At 53.0% G+C, this 26,089-nt stretch overlaps 1 long non-coding RNA gene across 1 annotated transcript; it reads left to right on the top strand.

Moving 5' to 3' along the window:
• The first annotated feature begins 4,160 nt into the window (after window positions 1-4,160).
• On the top strand, window positions 4,161-6,822 carry LOC119094056 (uncharacterized). Its single transcript, XR_005093748.1, has 3 exons — window positions 4,161-4,236; window positions 6,171-6,296; window positions 6,776-6,822. It is a non-coding gene; the product is annotated as an uncharacterized LOC119094056 (long non-coding RNA).
• Window positions 6,823-26,089: the final 19,267 nt, after the last annotated feature.

The following is a 26,089-nucleotide window of genomic DNA, read 5'->3' as shown; positions in this document are numbered from 1 at the left end:
TTAAGTTTTTCACAAAAAGCAGTCTTGACATTGAGGACGCATATTCAAATGGCCGAAATCTGGGGAGAAATTAGACTTTGGTGGTAAGCTAAGTCAACATTTTCGGCTGAGCCCGTCAACCGGCTGCAAAAAGTGACACCTTTGGCGAGGATTTTAATAGCAGTGATGAAACTTGTTCAATTTTACATTTGTTCGCGGGCATCACATAATGTAGGAAGACATAACAGTCTCTTGAATTCCGAAAATTTGGGTAAAAACCCACACCCGGCCACGTTGTATTTTATTATGCGTCCGGGTGGTCGATTGAATACCCTACGCTCGGGTCGAGGTCAATTTTGCCCCCCCCCCCCTCTTCCATCACTGAGTTCTCGAAAGCTGAGCAGGCGGGAGGCACTAATTTCACGGAATGTGTTAACCTATACGTGAACTTACATGTGTCAAAATTTCAAATCAAATCAAATAAAAAACGCGCGCCCGGGTGGCCACCTAGCACCCTTTGCTCGGGGGAGGGGGGGGGGGGGGCGGGGGCCAAATTGACCCCCTTGAAATCTCGGGAACAAAGAAAGCTAGAGACAACAAACTTACAGAGCGAGTTGACCTTGAATTCACTCAGAGCAAAGTTTCAGGTTCCTAGGGCATGACCTTCGGGTCAAAAAAGGTAAAACAAGGTAAAGTTCCAGGTTGGTCTCCAAAGTGCCCCCAGAATCTAGGCGACCGTTTCTAAGCAAAAGTTCACATGCTCACTTAAGGTCAGTGATCTTGTTTGTCCTTTTGAAGGTCAAGGTGACCAAAACCATACAAGATTACTTTGAGTTTTGCATTTGATTACGCGACAAAGACGCTAGGCAGTATGTTCCTGAAACAAAATGCTGACCTGGTTCATTTTAGGCCAATGACCTTTTCTGACCTCTAAGAAGTCCATGGAAGATGAATGATGCGGCTCCTGCTAACAATAAACTCGAAATGAGCACCAGAAACTATCCCATACAGCAAGCCCTAGTGTAACAAAACAGGTTGGTTTTGACCTTGGTGTGACCTTTGTACCTGACCTTAGGTCAATTTCATTTACTCATTCAACCGTTGTGTCGCCTAGGAAAGCATCTCAGAGATGTATGGCTTCGTCTAATACTTCGTTGTTGGATCAGATCGAAGAATTCCCTAGAAATTGCCTTCGATGAAACCATGACCTAACTTTGACCTGCCATAGGTCAGCGACCTTACAACGGAATTCTAGATGTTTAATGCCAAACGATTCACTATTCAATTGTCCACAGCTATACAAAATTTGGCGCGGCTGCGCCGCGTCTTTCGGAAACCATTCTCAAAAAATCTTCGGGGGAGGGTCAATTTGCCCCCTCGACCCGAGTGTGTGTTAACACGTGCTCGGGTGGGAAGAGTCAGTTGGAGCCCTGCCCTTCCCCCCCCCCCCCAGGTTTTTCAGAAATTATTTTGCACCAAGTTTTTCATGGCTGTAAACAATGGAATAGTGAATTATGCGATATAAAGCATTCAGATGTATCTTGTAAGGCCACTTATATATGACAGGTCAAAGTCAGGCCATGAATTGAGCGAAAACAATTCGCAGGAAGTCTTTTAATTTGATGCAACAACAAGGTGTTAGACGAAGTCATTCATCTCCGTGATAGTTTCCCCAGGCAACACAACAAATAATGAACAAATTTTGTTGACGTAGAATTGGGTATGAGGGTCAGACCAAGGTCAAACCCGACTTGTTTTGATATTCTAGAACTTGCTGTGTGAGATAGATTCTAGTGTTCATTTTGAGTTTTATAATGGCAGAAACCGCATTATGATATTCCACAGACTTTAAAGATCAGAATGTCACTGACCTAAACTAAACCAGATCAACATTTTGTTTTTGGGGATATTCTGCCTAGCGCAATCCTTGGCGCCTATTCAAATGCAAAAATCAAAGCAGTCTTGTATGATTTTGGGCAACATGACCTTTAAAGGGTCACACAAGGTCACTGAACTTAAATGACCACCAGGGTCTCGTTGCTTAGAACAAGTATCTAGGTTCACGGTGTTTGCATGAGAAGGTCTGGGAAACTTTAAACACAATCTGGAGTTTGACCTTGTTAACCTTATTTGACCCAAAATCATGACCTAGGAACCTCAAAACTTAACAAAGATGAGTTCACGTACAGGCCAATACACCCTGCAAATTTGGTGTCTCTAGCTCTCTTAGCTTCTCAGATCTCAGGGGGCTAAATTGACCCTACCACTCCAGCGAACGGTAACTAACCGGCCATCCGGGCGCGTGTCAAAACTACGTTAGTGAAAATTTGTAGCCACGTCATTTTCCTTATTAGTCGGGACCGGCCCTCTAAACTGGAGATGTTCCTATGCCCCGAGCCAGCCCACTCCTGTGCAAATTCTCGTCACGGTCTTGGTCTAGGCATTTTAGTTTTTATCCTCTCATTCCATGATGCGTGCCCGGAAAACCCATGCACTTTTACTATTGCACCATTTCGCATGTAGCATAGTTCTTCCATGTCCAACCCAGCGTTAAAATTTTGGCGTTCCCACCTTATGGCCCTATCTATTGAATGGTATGTCACCTCCACTCGGTATTTTTGTATATAATGCCAGACAGACTGTTTTGTGTTCCCCAATTACACTGCAAATCTCCAAATCCCACTCTAAACGCCATAGTCCACGCTATATAACATACAACATGCACACTGTTGTTTTACCGTACTTGCATGTTCCCCTCCCGACTCCTTCGCCGTTTTCACGGTCTGTATATTACTATTCACACCCCACAGTTCTTATCACAATTCCCTTGAGACATGATCACCACTGACTGCAGCGGCGCACACGCAGGCGCGGCCAGAGACGGGCCCAGGCCCAGGCAAAGGCACAGCGCTCGGTGCGGCACATCCCAACACCTTACCATACGCTGCAAGCGTTCACAGCGAGCGACAGAACAGAAGCGCAGGAGATAGCATCCCACATGTGGTCTGGTGCCTCAGCGCGCCCGCGGGCGGCACGGGTGTGTCGCTGCCGATCTGTGCGACGCAGGGCCGGCGGTGCCGTCGCAGGTTCAGCAGCGGTGGGACAGCGACATTGCTCTTGCCTGCCGCCCGCTGCCGCTCTGGATGTTCAGGTTGGCAATATGCGAAATAAAATTCTGCGTTCTGTTGGGGTTGGATTTCCTGGCTGTCTTTCCGTGAGAAATGCTTGTTTGTATTCGATTTCCTACGAGCTCCTTCTGGCGTTACGAATAACCTACCTGGCCTTTGCTTTAGCTTGTTTGTATTCCATTAGATGAACAGTCCGTCGACTCCGTCTAAATCCGTTAAGTGGCCTTTTACGATTTCGAATGGCGTCTTTGCACTCTTCGTTCCACCAAGAGCAGCTGTATGTTATTTTTTTATTTATCCTGACAGGGGTAATCTCCTGAGCCACGCAGTTCGCCCCGTATCAGCACAGAAACCCTCACTGACGCAACAACATCCCTGATCGCCGCAGGTGGTCCAATAATTGTCACATAGACTCCGGTTTCACGTTTGTTGTGTTCTTCAGAGATACTGAGAACTCCCTGAACGTAGACTGTAGGTGAGATGGTGGTTCCAAATTTGTATTAGCATAGCTAATCCATGTTCGTCTTAAAATGTTCAAGATCCAGTCGGAATTGATCACTGATAAAAACTATGTGACATGGTTTGAACATTCGCGCTCGCAACTCGTAGCAACGTCAGCCTCGATGTCCGGCGTTTTGGCCTCCATAGGCCGCGCGGCGTCGGCCCTGCGGGTGTAGCACTAAATGGTGGCCAATGAGCAACCAAAAAAGGTGACGCATCTTGAGGAATATGGCTGGTGAACTAGGAAAATCGGCATAAACCTTTAATGCAGTGCAACAGTAAGCCAAACACAACCTAAATCTGAAAAATGAGGAGGGCAGTTAACACCACTGCCCCCCATGGCCCCCCTTGGGGGCCATGGCCCCCTGGACCCCTGTTCCTACGCCCATGCATGTGAGCACGGCCCGCACTTGTCGTCGGCTACCGATTTTTTTTGGGCAGTGGGTAATTTTTACTATTACCTCCGCCCTTGTATATGGTAGCTTCCCAAAATCCGGTAGCCTTTTGAACGACGCAGTTGTTGCGCATGACGGCTCGTTCGTTGTCGGGGACGCCGATGCCGCTTACGTACAGAGTGACGGTGTGAATGGAAAGCACGGTTGTTGGGTCTGCAGTGGGGTGTGTGCTGGTTAGTGACGTGGTAATGCACGGTGTAAACTAGCCGATTACCTTTCTGTACAAAGGTGTAGGATTAATGGGCCTGAGCAAAAAAAGCCTGATGATCTTATTACACCTATCTTCACGCTGTCTGGTAGAAAGAAGTGTAGGCTAACGCAGGATTGTAAAAAATTGACAGTTGTGATATCGGTAAATAACTAATTGATGAGATTGGGTTTACATTTGCATTGAAATGGAAGTTTTATGCTCTTTCATTGCCGAACACTGAAAGGTTACAAAGTCTCAGTGAATATCAAGTGCTGGAGCTGGCATTTGATGAGCTGTTAAATGACTTCTCAAAAGTCTGCCTGCCTGTTGACACTGCCAATCAGATCAGTTTCTGAGTGTGCCAATTTTGTGGCATGTAGGATTGTGACTGTTCTTGTCAATGGTGGTGTATCACAGGATGCTTTTGCCATTGGGTGTGTGGTGGGATTTGGTCTGATCCTTTACTGGTTATTCCAGAATATCAATGTGATATGCATGTGAATATTTATGTATTGATCTATAAAAAGTGTGTGAGATGATCCTTAGTTTAGGAATGAGGCATTCTGTGACTGTGTTTGAAATGGAGTGATGCAAATTGGTGCCATTTGGCACAGTTGGTTTTTGGATGTTGCATTGGTGATAGTGCATTGGCATATGAAGTAAATTGTGTTTGTTCTCCATGCAATATATGCTTTTTGAATAAAACTTTTTGGCCATCATATGTTGCTGCATCTGCAAATGTGAACATAAACTTAATGTAATTTTTTCTAGCTTTCATAGCAAATTGGTACTCTCATGGGCTGCAGGTGTCATGCAAAGTTTTGTTCTTCACATTAATGGAAATTTATGTTTTCAGGGTTCTTTGTATCAGTTTTAACCATTGTATGCTTTTTTTAGTTTTTAATATTGAATTCATTCATTTTTGTGTTGCTTTTGCCATACTATGTTGATGCAATTTAACTTTTTAAGATTTAGTCATGACCAAATTATGTGAATTTCTCCATGTGATCTAGCTCATTTAAGGGCCTCTCATATGACCATCAGATATCTTATTTGTAGTGTCACCTTGGGTGTTCCACCTTGATGACATGGGTATTGTTGGGGTAACAATGGGGTATTCAGGTTTAAGACAGCCAGGTAATGGAAAAACATGCACCGCTGCAGGTAGAACTTAATGCAAAAATAGCATTGGCTGTGGTTGGAGACACACCTGCCTGTCAGTAGCTTGGCTCAGGTTACTTCTCACTGTTGGTTACCGTGATATGCAGGGGCCTAGCCTGAAGCATGAAGGTGACAGCATAGCTGTTATACTTTCATGTTTCCATGTAATAAGGCAATAGCGATATGTTGTGTATTAATTTCATTTGATGCATATTGCATTTTTGCATCCTGAGTCAATTTCTGCTAATATATCTCCCATTTTCAGCATTTTTTGCCAGCATGTGGTGCACATGGTATACATGCATCTGACTTTTTTTGAAAGGACTTAAGTTGCAAATAGAACAGCAAGTGTAGACATGTTGCATCACCCCCAGTGAAACAGCCTGAAGTAACCAAGTGGCTTAGTTGACCATTGTCTGTATTCAGTATTGTATATATACCTTATAAATGAACTGCTCCAATCCCTATGCCTGCAAAGGTACCAATGTCTCAAAAATATGTGTCAAGGCACAGTTTGTCTATGTCTGAGTCCCAGCTGTGAATGGTGGAAGATGCAATGGTTTCCAACACCAAATGACCTTTGATGGGTCTTGCACATTGTCATAACAAGAAGCTGCATAAGTATGCAAAAATGTGACACCATATGCACCATACACACAAGAAAGTGCTGCTTTTGCAGCCTGTTCTTTTGTAAGATCATCGCTTTGATTTTGTAGGTCACCAGTGTTGTGATATAATGGTATTATTTCCATCCAGGAAAGATGAAGAAGCGAGCGACGGTCCGTATGTCCATGTTTTGTCCGGATGGCTCCCCTACACCAATTGGCATGGACAGAAACATCACTAAAAGAGCAGCTGGAAGGTCGTCCAAGAAAGTTGCTGGTATGTAGTGTGCATGCTAGTGAATGATTAGTTTGGAAGGAAGTCAGATCACTATTCTTGTATGATTGAAGAGTTAGTCATAAAAATGAAAATATGGTTTGTGAAAGCATCTGTTAGGTATTTGTGTGGATGTTTATTGATCAGAGATGATGGACAGGGCTTACAGTTGTCAGATGGTGACGGTGGTCTGGCTTGTGGCGTGCCGGCATGAAGGCCATTTCGCTGTTATCTCCTTTTATGGACAACTTTGATGTCAACTCTATGGCGTTTCATGTGAAGCAAAGCGATATAAGATTTGTGTTTGCCCACTGCTTGCCTTCACAGCCCTTGCTGTCTTATCCGTCATTACTGTGTTAAATTTTGCCCACCCTGTTGCTGTCCGGGATAGCGCGGCATGACCTGGCGATGAACGCACTGGGCGAGGATTAGCCTGACGTCAGTGGTTTGGCCGTCAGCTGACCGCTCGCGTTTGACGGCAGAGTTCAACAAGCTGTCGCGGCGGCGGCCGGAGCCGGCGTCGGAGCGCGAGAACGCGCCGCCTTCCGCCCCGCCGCCCCGGCCGCCGGCTGTTCTCGCGTCCGACGCTAGCGAGATCGGCGAGGCGGCTGACGCGCTGCCCCTGGCCACTGCCCCGGCCGCCGCTCCGGCCGCTGGCCGAGCGACAGCCGTCGGCCTGTGACGAGGGCGCGCTGCTGAGACGGCCCAGAGCTGAAGACAGAGCTGAAGACGCGGCCGGAGGAGTCGGTGGTGGAGGAGGAGCTGGCGTTGTTAGGGCGACGAGGTCCGGCGGCGGACACGACGCGCGGTTGCTCCCAAGACGGGGCGGAACGGCTGGGACGAACCGTCGAAGACGACACGGCCGCTAGAGAGACGGCGTTGAAAGGCCCACGCCTATGACGAAGGTAGCGCCAGTGGAGCTGACATCTCCCTCATCCCAACCAGAGCCCGTCTGTGAATGTGCGACTGACCTCGTGTGGCGGCGGCAGTGACACGCCCTCGCCGGGAGCGAGGAACCGACCACTCTCGTCCGACTCGTTCGAGTCCGCCGCCTCGTCACCAGTCGTCACCAAGGCTCGGCTGACCGTCAGCGAGGCCCGGCCGTCCGTCAGCGAGGCCCGGCCGGCCGTCAGCGAGGCCCGGCCGTTTGCCAGCGAGACCCGGCCGTTTTTCAGCGAGACCCGGCCGGCTGTCAGCGAGGTCCGGCCGACTGTCAGCGAGGCCCGGCCGACTGTCAGCGAGGCCCGGCCGACTGTCAGCGAGGCCCGGCCGACTGTCAGCGAGGCCCGGCTGGCCGTCAGCGAGGCCCGGCCGACTGTTGGCGAGGCCCAGCCGGCTGTTAGCGAGGCCCGGCCGACTGTCAGCGAGGCCCGGCCGTTTGCCAGCGAGGCCCGGCCGGCTGCGGTCCAGCGGACGCCGCCTCCAGCTCGGGCTCTGAGCAGAGCCTGCCGTACTTCACCCCCAGGCGGCTGGTGCGCCGCCGCCCCGCCGCTGCCGTGCTCGAGAGCTCGGACGAGAGCGGCGTCGCCGACGGTGGCCGCTCGGCGCCGCTGCTGTTGCGCGCCCTGCGGCGCCTGCCCGCCTCCACGTCCACCCCAGCCGTGGACGCGCCCACCCAACCGCCGGACGTAGCCAGCCTGCCGTCGCCCGTGCTGGAGGCCGGGCCGCTCGCCGGCGGTCGGCCGGGCGCGGCCTCTGCTCACGGGAGCTGGGAGCGGGCCGAGGGCGAGGCGCCCGCGGAGGAGGCTGCAGTGGAGCGACGCGAGCCCACGGGGCGCCCGCCGCCGGACGCGTCCGTCGCCACCGACCCGGAGAGCGCCTCGCTCGTCCTTGCGGTTGGCGCGCCCGCGCCCGTCGGCGTTCGCTGGAGGTGCGGGAGGAGACGCCGGCCACCGCCCCCGCTGGGAGTCCGCGTGAGTCGTGGCCAGCTCCGGCGGCCGCGTCCCCACCGGCAGCTCCAGCTCCGCCACCAGCATTGGCCGCGCCCCCCGCTCCGCCGTCGGCTCTGAACGCACCGCCGGCCGACTGCGCTGACGTGGCGCGCTGGGTGGAGGAGAGCCCGTTCCTGACGGTGCCCCTCGGACGAGTCGGACGTGGTCGTGATCAACTCGGACTCGGAGTGGGACGACTCGGACCTGCTCTAGTGTCTCGGAGCGCGCCGCCGTCGCCCGCGTGCCGCCGTTCGACCGGGCGAGGACGCCGGCTCCGCCGCCGCCGCCGTCCGCGCCGGCCAGCGCCGGCCAAGCCGCCACGCGGAGCCGGTCACCCAGGAGCGTCCGGCAGCCGGAGGGGTCGGCCCGGCGGCGGGTGCGCCGCGGCGCGAGCGGCCGCGTCACAACTCGGGGTCACTCCTCCGGAGCTGAGCTGGAGAAATGGTGAGTGGCGGTGGCGTCAAGCAGCGCCGCCGTGGAGCGGGGAGGTGGAGTGGTGCTGCTCTCTGTTTGACGGAAATACGAGTTAGGTTCAATGGTCGGGCCAGCTCACGGTCGGGCCAGTTCACGGAAAACTGTTTGTTTTACTAAAAACCGATATTTTGCACCCGAATGCATCATATGTGTGTGGTCCAGCGTTCCATCCCTCCATCATGTTGATTATGCCCATTCGAAGAGTGCGTATTAGCCAAGCTAAGCGTGCACGCCTCTAAGCTGTGCACCTGATTTTCAGTTTAAACGCCTGTACGTCACGCCCAGACGGAAAGCCCGCGCACTATCCTCAACGAGCGAAAACGAAGGACGACTTCATCAACGACGACTCCACGAGCGAGGACGAGCTCATATACCACCGAGCGGTGGCCGGTTGCCGACCGCGCGCGCAACCCGCGGTTTGAGCCGCCGCACGGGCGCCAGGGCCGGGGGGAGGGGGGGGGTGGGGGGGGGCGCCACATGCCGGCCTGGAAGGCGCGCCGTCGGTGGATTCAGCCCGCTGTGGGAGAGCGGGGCAGGTTTGAGCGTGGAGCGGAGCGGTGGAGGCGCAGGGATGGACGCCGAGTTGTAGCGGTGCGCTGGAACTGTGGCTTACGAAACGCTCGGGGAAAGCTTCACAGCTGGTTCTCGGTTTTCTTTTGAGTCACAGGCGACTCCCAATCCCTGACTTTCGGTTTGTCATCTTATTTGTCCGGGTTCGGTCCGGGCCGACCGATCCTATCACCGTTTGACGACTGTCTAGTCGCGGTTGTACGTGCCTGCGCTCGTGCCCCAGCTCTGCGTGCGAAGCCGACCGGTCCGCGGCGGCCATGTTGGGTGTTGAGCTGGTGTCTGACGCTAACACTGAAGTGGTATTGCTACTGACGCTCGACTGCTGTCCGCTGCTGACACTGAGCTGCTGTCCGCCGCTGACACTGAGCTGGTGTCTGCCGCTGACGCTGAGCTTGGTGTCTGCCGTTGACTGGTGTCCGCCGCTGACACAGCTGGTGTCTGCCGCTGACGCTGAGCTGGTGCTACCGTTGGCTGGTGTCCGCTGCTGACGCTGAGCTGGTGTCTGCCGCTGACGCTGAGCTGATGTCCGCCGCTAACGCTGAGCTGGTGTCCGCCGCTGACGCTGAGCTGATGTCCGCCGCTAACGCTGAGCTGATGTCCGCCGCTAACGCTGAGCTGGTGTCCGCTGACGCTGGGCTGGTGTCCGCCGCTGACACTGAGCTGGTGTCTGCCGCTGACGCTGGGGTGTCCGCTGCTGACGCTGAGCTGGTGTCTGCCGCTGACGCTGAGCTGACGTCCGCTGCTGACACTGAGCTGGTGTCCGCCGCTGACGCTGAGCGGTGTCTGCTGACGCTGAGCTGACGTCCGCTGCTGACGCTGAGCTGATGTCCGCTGCCGGCAGGCCGGACCCGCTGATCTGTGCCAGCGACGAGTCGCCGAGGCGGCCGGCGTGTCACCGGACGAGCCCGTCTTCAGACCGCCTCGGCCTCAGGTACTCAGCGCTGAGCTGCTGACGTCCGGCGCATGTTTGACATGACGTCGGGAAAACCATGCCGTCTCTCTTAGCCCCTGTAGGTCTTCTGTTAACGTTTTGATTGTCTTTGTATAGAACAACGAAAGGTCCGGGATTTTTTCAATCAACGTTTGAAACACATGGTCGAAGAAGCTTTTAAATGCATGCTTTATTGTCCGTACATGTTTTTCTCAGAACCCATTTACTTTGCTTAGACCATGTCATAGCGTGTCAGAAAAACAATTGCTTGTGGTAATGCCTTTATATGCTGCGCATTACAATAGCTCTGCTTTGCTTTTCAACTCGGTATCCGAAAAATATTGCTCCGCTGTGACACGATTGGTTGACACTTGCAATATTTGACTTTTTACCTTCGGTCCCAGACCTGTGACCCGCTGACCCGTCCACATAGCTTGCATGACCAACGCTGGGCTTCTCACCACTGTGTGGCAACTGGTAGCATGGGGGTCGGCCACCCAGTAACGCTGATGACTTAATTAGTGGCCGGTCGGGGCCCTGGCACTGAGCGACTTGTCATAACCAATACGTTACTCAGCGACTGTATCATAACAATACCTCACTCGTTAAAATATTTCGCAACCAAATCCGTTGGCGTAGGACCGCTGTAATCTAGGGTCTTGGGGTCCTGGATGCACACTAAAAATGGGAAGCTGTGCCGCATCCAATGCTGCCAACAAAATTCCAAGGCTTAAGAAAGTTGATGTTTGTTACGACTGCTGGACCTAATATGCCGCCTTTCCAAGCATTTTCAGGTAGTTTTAGTTTTCCTTGCATTGTACATTCGGTACTGGGCTGCGCAGGAGACGGTCAAGTCCCCTTCCTCTCCGACTCAGGCGTGACTCTTGGCCATGGCGGCCAGACGAACCATCGCCCCCCCCCCCCCTGCCGACCTACCTCTCCCCATAGATCAGTCGGTTAGAACTGCCGTCGGCACATGCCTCCGCCTGGCTCCACCCACCACCTAAGGTTGCCGTAACTGCCCCCTCCCCACGTGCCGCCAGCCATTTGGCGCCGGCCGGCTGGGGCGGCGGCCGGGCGGTTGCCCGCCGCCGGGGCATCTGCGGCCCGTCCGGCCGGCGGCGCCCGGGTCACACGTTCTTGCTCGCATTGCCGGCGGCCGCGGGCGGCGGCGGCCCGGGGCCCGGGTGACCCGGATTGCGCGCGCCCGCGACGAGCGGCGCTGCCAGACGGACCCGCGGCGAGCGGCGCTGTCAGGCAGGTCCGACGGCGAGCGGCCCTGCCGCGGCCCCGCTGAGGTCTGGCCGTACCGCGGCCCCGCCGAGGTCTGGCCGTACCGCGGCCCCGCCGAGGTCTGGCTGTACCGCGGCCCCGCCGAGGTCCAGCTGTACCGGGCCCTGTCGAGGTCTGGCCGTGCCGCGGCCCGCCGAGGTCTGGCCGTACCGCGGCCCCGCCGAGGTCTGGCTGTACCGCGGCCCCGCCGAGGTCTGGCTGTACCGCGGCCCCCCGAGGTCTGGCCGTACCGCGGCCCCGCCGAGGTCTGGCCGTACCGCGGTACCGCCGAGGTCTGGCCGTACCGCGGCCCCGCCGAGGCCTGCCCTGCCGCGGCCCCGCCGAGGTCTGGGCCTGCCGCGGCCCCGCCGAAGTCTGGCCTACCGCGGTACCGCCGAGTCTGGCCGTACCGCGGTACCGCCGAGGTCTGGCCCTGCCGCGGCCCCGCCGAGGTCGGGGCCGGCCCCGCCGAGGTCTGGCTGTACCGCGGTCCCGCCGATGTCTATCCGTACCGCGGCCCCGCCGATGTCTGGCCGTGTGGCGGAGTGATCGTGGTGACACTGGTCGTGTCTTCAGGCGCGAAAGCCGCTGGCTCGGCGGCGCGAGCCACGCCCGGGCCGCGCAGCACGCCGCGCCAACTCAGCTTCATGTCATCGCTGGCCACCCACCTGGTGGAGGGCCGCCGCCGCTGCCCGCAGGCCGCCGCCTTCGTCACCGGCTTTAAGACGAAGAAGCTGGAGCTGGCGCGACACCTGCTGCGGCTGATTAATGCGGAGGTCTTCGAGGATAAGGTGGGGCGTTTCGTTAGCGGTGCGAAATCGCGTCCTGTTGGCTGGGGTGCTCGTTCAGAGCTTCGGCCGGGCGCCAGTATTTCATGAGGCTCAAACCCAGTCGGAGGGACCCTTCACGCTTGTTAGCACCAGTACTGGGGTGGGGCACGCCTGCTCCTCCGAACACCTTAAACTTGCCTTGGATTCGAACTGAAGTCAAGTGATGGCAGAGCAGTATTCTTGCTGGTACTGCCCTGTATGACCTTTATTCCCATGGCACGGTCAGTTTGAGTTGCCCAATTACAGGTGCCACGTGTCATCCCCACATTTGTCGCCCTTACTGCCGTTCCGCATACACAGTGATTGTATTTCTGTGCTCCTTTTTACGCAATTTATGTGTCTGTGTCTTCTGCATAACACTGCATCTGTGTTTTCTGCATAGCTTCTGTCTCCTGCACGTTACGTTTAACGTGGCTTTCTGTGTGTCTGTTGTTATTTTCGCCTCTACTGGGGTCATTTGCTGTGTTATCCTATTGTTTTGCTGTATGCTTTGTCTGTTTATCTTACCGTCCGTACATTTGTCATATTCTCTTGTCATTCCCTTTTGGAAGCAGAGCGGACGAATGCCAAAAGGCCTGTTAAGTTTCGTCGGGACACTTGTCACCTGGCAAATGACGTACAAATTAAATCGAGAAGATGCGGTTGGCTACAACTGGCTTGCATGCAGTGACTGGAGTCAGATCTAGGAGTTTGTGGCCCCTGTCCGGTCTCCCCTGCCGGTGTTGGCGCTCCCGTGGCTGCCTGACCCCCCCCCCCCCCAATCCGGCTCCCCGCCACAGCTGGCCCCCGACCTGGAGATCAAGTTCAACAAGCGCATGCTGCGTACGGCCGGCTTCTGCTACAGCAAGCAGACCGCCTGCGGCGGTGCGACGGTGCGCACGGCGCGCATTGAGCTCTCTGAGAAGGTTGGTAGACAGTGCTGAGCGACTGCGCGACACGCTGGTGCACGAGCTGTGCCACGCCGCCGCCTGGGTTGTGTCGGGCGACCCGCGGCGGGCCACGGGCCCGTGTGGCGCGGCTGGGCCGGGCCGCGTGCAGCGCCGCTTCCCGAGCTGCCGCCCGTCTCGCGCTGCCACAGCTATGAGATCCGCTGCAAATACACGTACCGATGTACGCGGTGCGGCTACAGCTTCGGCAGGCACTCCAAGTCGCTGGACACGCAGCGCAAGGTGTGCGGCCGGTTGTCACGGCCGGTTCGAGTGCGTGCTGACGGCGGCGCTGGAGCGGCCGGCCGGCGCCGCGCCGGCCACGCCCCGCACGCCCGCCCCGTTCGCCCTCTTCGTCAAGGACAATTATGGCTCGGTGAAGAAGGATTCGGCCGGACTCAAGCACGCCGAGATAATGCGCGTGCTCGGGCAACAGTTCGCCGCTGCCAAGATTACCAAGGAGGGGGAGAAGGTACGTGCGACTGAGTGCAGCGACTTTAGTTGGTGTTTTACGTCTGTAGGTGTTGACCGAGCACGATCGCCCCCTGTTGACCTCTGACCTTCGAAATGGCGCACGTCGCGGGTGACCGAACGATTTCTGTTTAAGAGATACGCCCATGACGTGGGGCCGAGTTCTGCGTGGTGACAGCTGGCCGACGACGTTTTATGCATGTTTGACCTAGCTGCACTTGATTTTGACTATTCATGTTTCTTTTTATTGTGAACTTGCTCAGACTCTGTATGTGAACATGCGTATAAAAAGCTTTGCCAAGCCCGGGAGCTTTTGCTGCCCGATTTACGTGTTGATCGTGCTCTATTTTCTATGTATTTATATCTCACATGATACGGCATCTTTCGGGTGATGTCCTTTAGATGACATATTAAATTCCTCTTATGAGACATATGACTGATGTAGCAGAAAATAAAGTCTTCAGTACGTGCCATGTATTTTTACTCAGCGTCATGGGCTGTCGCTGGCGGCGGGGCGTCTGAGTTCATCACCGGCAGCTTCAGCGCCACTGTTCCGGACGCTGGTACGGACGATGAATGACTTGCATGGCCTCAGGCCATCCTGTCTGGTCGGGAAGCAATGCGGACCCTTCGATCGATGCCCGCAGTTGGGCCACGCGTGTGCAATATGCACGCGCTTTGCGACAAGGTGCCTGCGCTCAGTCGGCTCCGAATTGGTGGAGAGCGTCAAAAATATTTAGTCAGCGGCCATTACGCCGCACTTCACCGCTGCTTGAGGTGCGAATGCCGACTGACGATCCGTTAAGCAAATGGAGCGCAATATCAGCAGCGGCAAGGGAGCGGGGGTCAGCACCACACTCCACTGACCGTGTCATGCGCGCTTATTACCGCTCTGCAGGCACGTGACCTGGCACTGCGCCAGCTCGGCGCCAGCAAGAAACGGGAGCGCCGTGGCGCGCAGTGACCTTGTCGTTAGTCAACACTGCAGCTGGAGTGAGTGAGGCGAGGGCCGCCGGGCCGAAGGCCGCCGCGTACAACTGACCGGCCTGGGTATGCGGCGGGCCACGCTCTACTTTTTGCAGAATCCGACATCTCCATGCTTGAGTAATCGACCCACGGTTCTTCTGCGGCCCGTGCTGGACATTCTTATTTGATGATGGCGGGCAGGAGGCCACCGCGTCGGGGAGGCGACTCTGACTCACGGTGATGAAAGGACATAATTGTCGAGAGTGCATCCATCCACTTCAGCTCAGGCGCGCATCCAGAGCCTCGGCAAGGGAGGGGGGCCGGGCAGAGGGTTGACAAAGGGCTCCCTGATGGTAAAATGCCCCTCTCCAACTATAAAAAAAACGATGGATATGGCACATTTGTATTAAAGGCATGTTTTTTTATATTTTTCAGTTTGGCCTTCCTAAACTAAAAAGACGCCAGAAGCTACCGCGAGATCAGTTCTGCATGCATTTTCAGTTAATAAATTGAAGAAATAATGCGTTAAGCGACTGCATGAAATAAATCGCCGGACCCTTCATTTTACACCGATTCGAGGGATTTTTTCCAGACAGATTGAGCTAGGAGGCCTTGTCGGACTTTCCATTTGTGTTTTCAGAATAATGAAGGACCCGGAATGTAGAATGTGCATTGAATGGGTCAACAAATTGTGTTAACGTAGCCAAGCCTGTTTGTTTGAAAATGTTCAACATCCAGTCTGATTCGATCAGTGACACGCCTTATGTAACGTAGTTCTGAGCATGCACGATTGCAAATTTGAGCAACAAAAACCTCCACGCCAGGCGTTACAGTCTCCATAGGCCGCGCAGCTTGGCCCTGTCGCTAAGACTATGTTGGTGGCCGCCGGGTGGTGGAAGGTGACGCGTCTGAAGAAGTACTTTTGAACGCTTTGCTATCAAATCGCACATTTAGGAGGTAGTCCGGCATATATTTCACCTGTGCGATTTTTTATTAATGATAAGAACAGATTAGGCTTAACAGCACCGTGAAGTGGTTCTGAATTTGGTAGTGGATCTAGCATAGTAAGGGTAGAATCTCTCATTTTCGTTTTGGCTGTAGCTGTTTATCTGTCCAGAGGACAACCTCAAAGCTTGTAAACATTTGCAACCATTGTTTGATGACGGCCGTTCTTGCGCACACGATACCCGCCGCCTGCTATTACTTACAGTGGTCGGCACCGTTCGGCTTTACGGACAGCGCAAACCAGGCCATCGCTGTCCGTGATCCCGAGATGGCGGGCGCACGAACTCAAACCTTTTAATGTAATTTGCCCTACGAGTCGGTTCTGCAAAAGGACGGACGCTCTCAGGCAGACATAGGATGGCGTTTTTTCGTTTTATAGCTGATTTCGACCCACTCCATTCAACACTGATGATATCTCCTGTTTCTTTCCGGAGAGGAGCCCCTTGAGAGCAATACTAGGGGCATACTAAGGTTCCCAGCCAAAGGCAAAAGTGTCATTTCCGTCCCACCGCGAAGTGTCTTCCGGCTGCCACTCTGGCGACACGGGTTGGGAATCCCTGGCCGATTTGGAGACCCTTAGAGTGATACACTTCACCCTGGTCCCCTCCTTGACGCGGAAGGCCTTCTGACCCACTCAGCTGACCCCAGATCGACGCAGAAGCCCTCATTGACGAAACAGCATCCCTGACCGCGGCAGGTGATCCGATAATTGGCGCACAGACTCCAGTTCGGCTTAACGGGCCCCATGCCAGAACAGGGAGGGAGGGTGCAGCGTTCGGTACTCGGGATCCTGACTAGAACAGAACCCTTCAATTGCCTCAATATAAACACTCATCATAGGATCTCATATTTCCGTTTATTGTCAGAGGGCCCCGACCAACGCAAGAGATCCCTCTGTCATTAGCAGTCCCGTCCCAGTCCCTGTTGAGCAAATCTTCCCCTAACTGATTCCAGGCCCCTCGTCGACACAAAATTCCTTGTTAGAAGCTGTCGGCCCCTGCACGCTACAGCATCCTCGCATTGTTTCAGGGGCCCCGACCAATCTAAATCGTGGACCCGGCCTTGTCCTTGCTTGGGAAATGGGCCCGAGAGCTCAGACCGACATGGAGCCGACTTTTCGGTATTGGTGATCTCTGGCCAAAAAAAGAGGAACGTTCTGTCTCAGGGGTCTCCTATCGGTACAGGGCGCCCTCTTACTGACATTGGAGATCACGGCTTTACGGGCGGTAGTTCTTAATGTGACCTTCGGACCCTTCAGCCTTACAATCGGCCCCTTGATCTTCTGTCTCGAGAGACCCCTCGGCTCCTCTTCGGGCTCACTCAGATATCGCTCCTGGCCGACTCGGGGCCACTCGCCGCTACAGGACGCCTGTTAGGCACTGTGACTCCTGACTGACACAGGAGCCGCTCACTGTGTCGGATCCAAACATTGCAAATCGGGGCCATGGCCTTGTTCCTGCTTGCGAAATGGATCTCAAGGGCTCAGACGGACATGGAGTTCGGTTCCCTCTCGAGGGCCCTATACAATGGGGACAGATAGCCATATGAGAGGGCCCTAAAAGAAGCCCTGTTACTGACATTTCGGGTCAAACAATGGTTAGTGGGCCAGGCCCGAGTCCAATCAGGCCCTTGATTTTTGGTTCAGAGGACCCCCCTTTCGGTCACTCTTCGGACCTTCTCAAAGTCCGTGACAGACTAGCGGCCACTAGCCGATACATGGCCCCCTGTTAGGCACTGTGGACGCCTCACCAACACAGCGTCCCTCTCAATTATTTCAACGGCCCAGACCGATGTAAATGGTGGCCACCGGCCTTGCATTCGCTTGAGAAATGGACCCCCAGGGTACAGATTCGCGGGGGGTCTGCTAGGTGTTCGTGGTATCTGGCCGACTTTGACACCCGCCTGGTCTCAGGGTGTCCTCAAACGACGCAAGAGAACTTCTGACTGATATTTCAGTTCACGATCCTACGGGCCACGATTCTTTCGTGACCTACAGCCTGTACTTCGTGTTGATATGTCCTCCAACCGGGCCTTTGATCGTCGGTTCCGGTGGGCCTCCGGACCCCTCTTTGGGTCTCATCGAGCACTGCCCTTGGTCGGTTCGGGTCTCCTTGCGAGCACAGGACCCTCTGTTAGGTACTGTGGACCCCTGACAGGAACAGGAGCTCCGACCAATGTGAATCACCAGCCCCAGCTTTGTCACTACTTGGGAAATGGGCCCTCAGGTCTATAACGCCACGACGCACACGTGCGTTACTGGAGGTTGTCTGACCGCCATATGGGCCCTTATTGGCTCAGAAAGGCCCTGATCAGCGCGCAGTGCCCCCTGACCGGCATTGGAGCGCCCGGCCCTGTTGGGCCGGGCCTCCTAATATGACTTACTGCCGGCGTTTTGTGCCCTGCGGGCCCTCAAGTTGGGCCCGTAATCGTAGGTCCCGGGGGACGTAACCTGCTTGCCACGTGCCCCCCTGTGTCCCCTGCCTGCGCTTCCGGTTCAGCTGCAAGCGGCGCCTGCAAGCGGTGGTCTAGGCAGTGAACAATGTCTTCTGCAGTAGTGTGCTGCCTGGTCAGCTGAAGTTATCTAATGGCCTTGGTTTGTCTACAAAATTGCGACATAAGAAATTGGTGACCCGATGAAGTTCTCATGAGAAACGTGCAGCAGGCCACCTGCAAAATTAGCATAATCTGGGTCAAGACCCCGTCCGATATTTCAAAGGAAGGGGCCGGCGACACATGGTCACCTCAGTTGGATTGATAGAAGGAAACCTTATTGGCACCAGATGTGCACTTCATTGATTTACAGCGTGTTCCATGTTGCCGACTTTGTTCTGATCCGTCACCGCTAATAGTCAGTTGCAGGACAGAACTCCTTATGACATTTACTTAAGCATTGCGCAAAACTTCGTACCGCTTACCCTGGTATAGAAATCTTTGTGAACAAAAAACTTTTAACGGACAAAACTTTGCAACCCAAAATTTCTTAAACCTCGCATGCATAAATGTTTGTACCACATTTATCCGTGTACGCCAATATTTGGGAGCAAATTCAAACGCAATTAGTCCCCTTACATTTTCTCGTAGGCGCAATTCTTGCACTCCGCTTCTTCGTTTCCGAATTTGTTCACAGCGTATTTCTTCGCATATCAACTTTGTCGCACCTCATGCATTCGTAAACGCAATCATTCGTGCCGCGCGCTTTCTTACAGCTAACTCTTCCCACCGCTCTTATTCGAGCTAGTAATTCCTGAAGTGGAAGACCCCTCGACTTTAGCACACGGGGACACTCCAGGAAGGGTCCCTATGTGCTTTAAGGCAGACAGTGCGCGGGTTCGAGCATAAGTCGTGTGTGATCCTCCAATTTACATAGGCACATTCACGCACATTGCGCTGCACGGCACATGCCCTTGGAGTTCAAGGCAGCATTGCTGGAGCCATACAGAGATGCCGGAAGACCCGAACGAAAATTTGGTTCAGCTGGCTGGCGACCTAACTAAGACGGCGGTTACCGGAAAGGAGGAACAGAAGACCAGATGCACCACCCGTGGCGCCATAGCGCCGGCACCGATGCGGGAGGGAGGACTATCGGAGCGCGGCTTTGGGCTCCTCATGCCCGGTGTTGTGAGTCAGCGGCGGAACCCTGACACAAATCATGTATTCCTGCCGCGAACTTGTTCGCGGGTAGCTCATCCAGGCGGTGATCTGGCAAGGCGAAGCATGACGACGCATCTCCTGTGATTTTGACATCAGACCTCGTGAAGAAACTGTCTGCACGGAGGCACTAGTGACGTAGTGTTCCACTGCGCGCCAGGGAAACCAGAGGTGCGGGGTTCATTTCCCGCGGTGCCCGCCCATGTTACCGCAGAACTGCCCGTCCGCGGTGTCGGTGCCTGCTGCGGGGACTGCAAGTGATGCCATATAGTGTCAGCTGCTGGATGCGTTGTAGCATCCCAATGACAAGATGTGTCCTGCACTAGCGAAAGCGACAGCTGGAGTGAGCAGGAAACTGCACTTTGGTTAATCTGTTTGACTTACAGAGACCAGTAAGGTATACGTGATATAACAAGGAAGCGCTCCAGCTACTGATTTTTTCGGCGCGACGAATTTAAAGTCATTATGCTGGGTTATCGACTTCAGTAGACCATGCGGTACTGGTCAAAAATGACATGATAGAACAAACGTTGGTTATTCTGACAATATTCAACATTTAAAACTGCATTCACGGTCATGAGCGCAAAGGCCGAGCCCGATTAAGCGAAAACTACACTTGCAAATCACGACTCGTGAATCGAGAAAATGCTCCAAATTTAAGCTCAATTTGAAACAGAAATATGTCAAAAGTAGCAAATGATCCGAGCTCCCACATCTTAACACCCAATACACAGCTTTACGGTAAGGCCTGCACCAAACGCAAGCGACTAAGACAGAGGGTTATGATGATTCATATCGAGCATAAGATCATAAAATTAGTCACCACAAGCATCAAACACCACGAAACATTATCCGAACCTCATGAAAATTCTGCGAATTCAGGTTGTCACGTCCGAGTAGCCAATGCACGGTAAGACAGAAATGAAAGATACACGGTAATATGGTAATACAGCCCAAAATACAGGCGGCGAAACCGAAAGGTTTCGATGACCCACGCCGAGTGTTCATATCGAAAGAAATTGGCAAGCGGGCATCGGTGTTCATAACAGCGAATATAGTGTTATTTCTTAACATGCTGCTTAAGCCAGGTCCCTTGATGGCACTTGTATGTTTAGCATCGGGCGAGGATTACGAATGTGCAGCGATTGTTAATATTGAGGCTCGCACTGCCTTCAGCTGCTGCTTCAATTTACGTTTTAAGGTTGGCATCTGTTGCGCTATGCTCCATCGCTGCATGACGGTCTACCATGTGTTCTAGTGTTGTGTTCGCTCTCGGCAAGCATGCGTATTGGCAAACATCGGTCTACCATGTGTTCTAGTGTTGTGTTCGCTCTCGGCAAGCATGCGTCTTCGATATGTTTATCAGCCCGTCGCGAATGCTACGCTTTGTTCCTCCCACATAACGTATCCCTGAGCAGAGGTTTCTAGATCATGGTCTGGCAGGATCTTGAAATAGAGTCAGCCGGAAGATCAATGCTATGCTTCGTTTTCTGCTCGCTTCGTCCTTTCGGCTCATTAACACGTGTATGGCGAATCCTACTCCCAGTTGGACAAGTATCTTCCTCTTTCTCCTGAGCTGATCGTACTAGTATGGACTTACAAGTACCACTGGAACGGAATCGGCAGGTTGTGTGCGATGCGTTTCATAGTGAAAGAATTACCGAGATGCTGCCCGATTTTGCAAAGAGATCTGGCAGAGAGCCTCAACCCATTGCCCAGCTGCCGGAAATTCAGTTGATTCAGCCTTAAACTCATTTTGATCTTGGACCACATTTAGCTGGCAAAGATGACTCATGTGAGCGCATAAAGGCTATCGCTAGAAGTGCTGCACAGTGACTGCTATGGCCTCACCTCTCGTTTATACACCGAGACCCCGAAGTTCACAATGCTCGATGATTTGTAAATTGTGGGTAGTAGTTAGTAGTAAACGCCGAGTGCCGTCAATGTAATGAACTTTTTCTCGATAGCGTTGTTTAAGCATTACGTTATGGTATATTCAAGACTGATAACTCGGTGTAAGCACCCTGAACTCATAATGCTAAGCTATGCATAGAGTTGCAGCCGTTGTGAAAAGTGCTGCGAGGTTTGCAAAAGCGTAACTAACAGCGGGAGCACCAGAGTGGTGTGTTCGATCTTTGCAGACTGTACTTACGAATGATGTGAAAGGAGGATTTTGGTTGGTACCCAGACGGGCTCATTTTTTAAACGTTTATTTGAAGTGAATACGGATGATTACGATCACGCAAATAGGGAAGTCATGCGCAGATAATTTTAATGTGTGTTCATGAAGGTGTGCTCTGTGCCGTGTACACATAGCAATGAATTTGTTCTTCCTCACACCACTTTTGTAACAGTTGTGGCACACCGGTGATCCGGGGATTGTGTGCTTTCCTATGGCAGGCTCAACTGTTGCTTCATCATTCACTTTCGGTGAATCGTGCCTCATGCTGCCATAATTTCTGACCAAACAGTTGCGAACTCTAGGGCCATTCTGTGATGTTAAGCTGGATTGCCACGAAAGCCTGTGTGCTAGATCAAGTTTGTTGATGACCGCAGTATCTTCGGCTCTTGCTCATTTGGCTGAAATCTTACCGTTCTGGCAAGCCGAGGGATGTGTTTTCGCACCCCATGTTCAGGGGGGGGGGGGGGGGGTTAAGCGGCTTGAGTGGGTGAGCGGAAGGAATTGGGAAAACCTGCCCAAAAATTGGATTCATCCAGGGACGTAACCCACCTTTTCAAAGTTGGGGGCGGATGACGCTGGACCTCCCGACCAAATAAGAACCCCCGGGCAGGCTTCAAGTTGTTAAGACAGGAGCTCACTTTTCAAACCTTCAGCACATATCTGCAGTTTACCCCCAAATGCTCATTACCTTTACCTTTTTGAATGCTTCCATATGCGCCTCACATCCACGCGCCAATGCAGACTTGACGCATGAATATTCACAACACGTGAATACAGACTTTCCCTCCATGACAACCTTGCCACTGGAACGAGGTGGCACCGACTGAGCCTTCCCCTTTAACGGATAAAAAACTGCTCAGAAGACCCTCACTAATACACCTAAAAGCTTATCGCCCAACAGACACGAATACACCTGACAGCCGATCCCTCCCTCCCGCCCAACAGACACTAATACACCTGACAGCCAATCCCTCCCCTCCCGCCCAACAGACAGTAATACACCTGACAGCCAATCCCTCCCCTCCCGCCCAACAGACCCTAATACGCCTGACAGCTAATCTCCTCCCCTCACGCCCAACAGACACTAATACACCTGACAAGCAATCCCTCCACTCCCGCCCAACAGACACTTTACAACTGACAGCCAATCTCCTCCCCTCACGCCCAACAGACACTAATACACCTGACAGCCAATCCCTCCCCCTCCCGCCCAACAGACACTAATACACTTGACAGCCAATCTCCTCCCCTCCCGCCCAACAGACACTAATACACCTGACAGCCAGTCTCCTCCCCCCACGCCCAACAGACACTAATACACCTGACAGCCAATCCCTTCCCTCCCGCCCAACAGACACTAATACATCTGACAGCCAATATCCTCCCCTCACGCCCAACAGACAAGACATTCCAGTTAATAGCAGCCCTAAACACTGCGTTCTGACCCATTCGACTGACCTTCACTTTCACGACCGTGTTAATACCGTCATTAAAACTGGCGGCACACTCCTTGGGCCGAATTGCACTGTAGCCAAGGCGCTACGTAGGCGCGTGCTAATTAATCAGCGCAAGAGCGCACTTTGGCTATTGCGGCGCGCAACATACGACGTGAGCTCAACTGTCGTGGACACGAACGGGCTTCAGACGTTACAGAGCCGTGTACTGTCGTGGACACGAGCGGGCCTCAGACGTTACAGAGCCGTGTACTGTCGTGGACACGAACGGGCTACAGACGTTACAGAGCCGTGTACCCAGACTAGAGATACGCATACTGCCCCCGGACGCCGACAGGCGATGTACTCATTGACTTGGCAGCGAATACCTAAAAACACAACGACCTGTTCAAAAGCTTTTCCTTTCCGCGGATCGCGTTAGAGCATCCTAAGCCTGCCCGGCTACAGCACTGACGTGTTGACTGAAGCACGCATGACGTGAAAGGACTCAGGCTTCGTAAGACATGTACACTCCATGCATCCCGTCGCCATGCATTCGTCTAGAAATCATACATGCCGAATACGATAAGACTGCGAAAGCTATGAAACCTACCTACCTGAATCCTGCGGCCGGCAATGCGATCCACATTCCTCGCTTCCGGTGCGGTTTGCAACGGCCGAATCATCGAACCCACCCAGCAGCCACTGCCAGCTCGAAGTTATGATGCGTGCTTCGCACTCGACGACGCCTGGCAATGTTCGCATACACGTCCAGCGACTACTCATGCAGCATCCTGAAAGCTTGAGACCCCTTGTCCATGCAGGTATTTCTGGAGACATACGGAGCAACGAAACACCGGCATCGCTAGGAGTAATTTATTCCTTTTTTCCCCTAGATGGAAGCCTTCTGTGGTGACACGAATAAATTTCCATTTTTCCGACTCCCGGACTGACTGATTGAAATCAAACATTTTTTTCGGCACCAATGTTGGAAACATCGGCAGCCTTGATGCGGCTCAGGCCGTCCAGCGACTCACGCCGTCCACCCCTGTTTCTTGAGCAATTAGCATCTTCTAGCGGCCCAGCGGCGGCGCACTGCGCTCTGCGTGCAGTCGGCGGGTTTTCGCGTCCTCCCTTTCAGGCGTTCGCCTACCTCCCCCTCGCAGCACACTTTGCCTTAGTGAAGCGCTCTGATCAAAGTGTTGACTTTTCGCGAATCGTCTGTTTCACTGCCTTTGTCATGACCAGTCTTGTGTTGAAATAAATGGCATGCGGGAATGAACGGTGCACGCGCGTCTCTGCCAACTCGAGAGCCTTCCGCGACTCGCGCGCTGTCTCAGCACTGTATGACTTACGGCGCACGTGGCTCTCTTCACCCTTATTATCTCATGTCTTCGCTTGAGCGATTGTTCTTATAGCGTTGTCCTTGTACCGAATTAACGACATAACTTTTATCAGTTTGCACGCAGGGTCAAAGCTTTGCGATCTGCATGAAAATTTAATATCACGCGGCAAATAAAATTTGTATCTACCAGTTTGTTTCAGCAGAAATGAATGATGCAACGCGAAAAAAGATGCAAGGAGGTTTAACGTAGTCCAACCAGCCGCCCCAAGTTTCCAGCTCATAAAAACATGTCATCAGCGTTCCTTTGTCCTTGTGCACCTGCATGGAGGGTAAACACCGTTTGTGGCTCTTGCTCGGACAGCTACATGGTAGCAAATTGGCTTTGTGGGCATAACAAAAAACAAAACAAAAAGAACATCGGTGTGAGGAGCCAGGAGCCATCCTTCATGTGTATGTCTGACTTGACCCCATCGTTGATGACTGCTGTTGCCCTTTCACAAGTCCGGAAGCCAAGAGCGGCGCCTGGGGCACGTGATCCGCCCAAGCACAGAGAAGGCCGCTCCCCGCGGAGCGCGGAGAGACGGGAAAGGCTAGTCACGAAACGACGCGTACTTCCTTTAAGTGCAAGGTAGGACGTGAGCATCACTGGATGTAAAACAGTAGAATTATGACGGTAGAAAATGCAGATGTGTGAAGAAACCGAACGACGCCAAATGACTACCAGCCGGATTTATTACGTTCAGGACTATGGTCTCGACCAATGGCATCCTTTCCGGAGCTGTATGCTAGGCCCTAAGATCAGGAATTGTTGTCTACAGATAATGAGAGATGTAGCAGCCGGATCCGTGAAAATCGTCGGTTCTGGAATGCAAAGTAAAATGTTTGTGATCGACTCACCGCTTTTCCATCATTTCATCAAGTCGATTGCGGGTTTAGACGAGACATGTTGCCAGTTATCAGTCACCAGTTCCATGGAGATTTGGATGAAGGCAACTAATCGCGATATGCCCGATGAGGGATGCTGAGCGGCCTCAAGAATGTATGTATATGAATGTATGAAGTATGGTTGTAAGCAACGAACAGCAGTAAGGAGGGATAATATGGAACAAACAATACAGCAATGGGGAGGACGAACAATATCAACGTTTCTGCTTCTCACGATCAGACATTTCATGTCGACGAGCCCGATGCTGAAAAAGATGCGATGCGAGCAATTAATTGCGTATTCTAAGATGCGCCGTGCCAAGAAATGCGATAGAAAGAATGGCGTACCAAAAAATCCTTGCGCAAAGAAAAATTACCGAGAATATTGGAATATCTGGGAACATGGGAGGCACCGAGAAAATAAGAAGAAATGGGATATGAAGACATGCTAATAAGGATTAGAAAAAATGCAACACAAGGATAACTGCTTACGCTAACTTTGGGGTTGTAGAGTGAGGAGAATAAATTTTGCAGACACCACTAGTTGGATGAGAGGACTTGAATGCGCCAATTATGGGCACAACGTCTAAGATGTTTTAACTGCGATAAAAAGATACCCAAATAATTTTGCCCAATTTTGGAAGAATACGATGCCAATGTCGTAAGTGAGTATTTTTGCTCAAGTCATGCAGGTGCCTACCAAATTATTTTCTAATTCAGCAGTGATTAATATAATTCAGTCCACAACCCACCTGCGCACCTTGCCGTTTCCAGTCCGTTGGTAATTTTGACCATGACTACGAGCAAATTTCTTTCGTCTTTGCTCATGATTATCAGCGTGACTGTCTATTGTGTTCAGTGGCGGGCCTGCTGGTCATTTGTCTTGCT

This window comes from Pollicipes pollicipes, unplaced genomic scaffold (genome assembly GCF_011947565.3).
Source record: "Pollicipes pollicipes isolate AB1234 unplaced genomic scaffold, Ppol_2.1 Scaffold_4002;HRSCAF=4701_pilon_pilon_pilon, whole genome shotgun sequence".
NCBI lineage: Eukaryota > Metazoa > Arthropoda > Thecostraca > Pollicipedomorpha > Pollicipedidae > Pollicipes > Pollicipes pollicipes.
The sequence above is the reverse complement of the archived record's forward strand: the minus strand, read 5'-3'. Positions and strand labels throughout refer to the sequence as shown.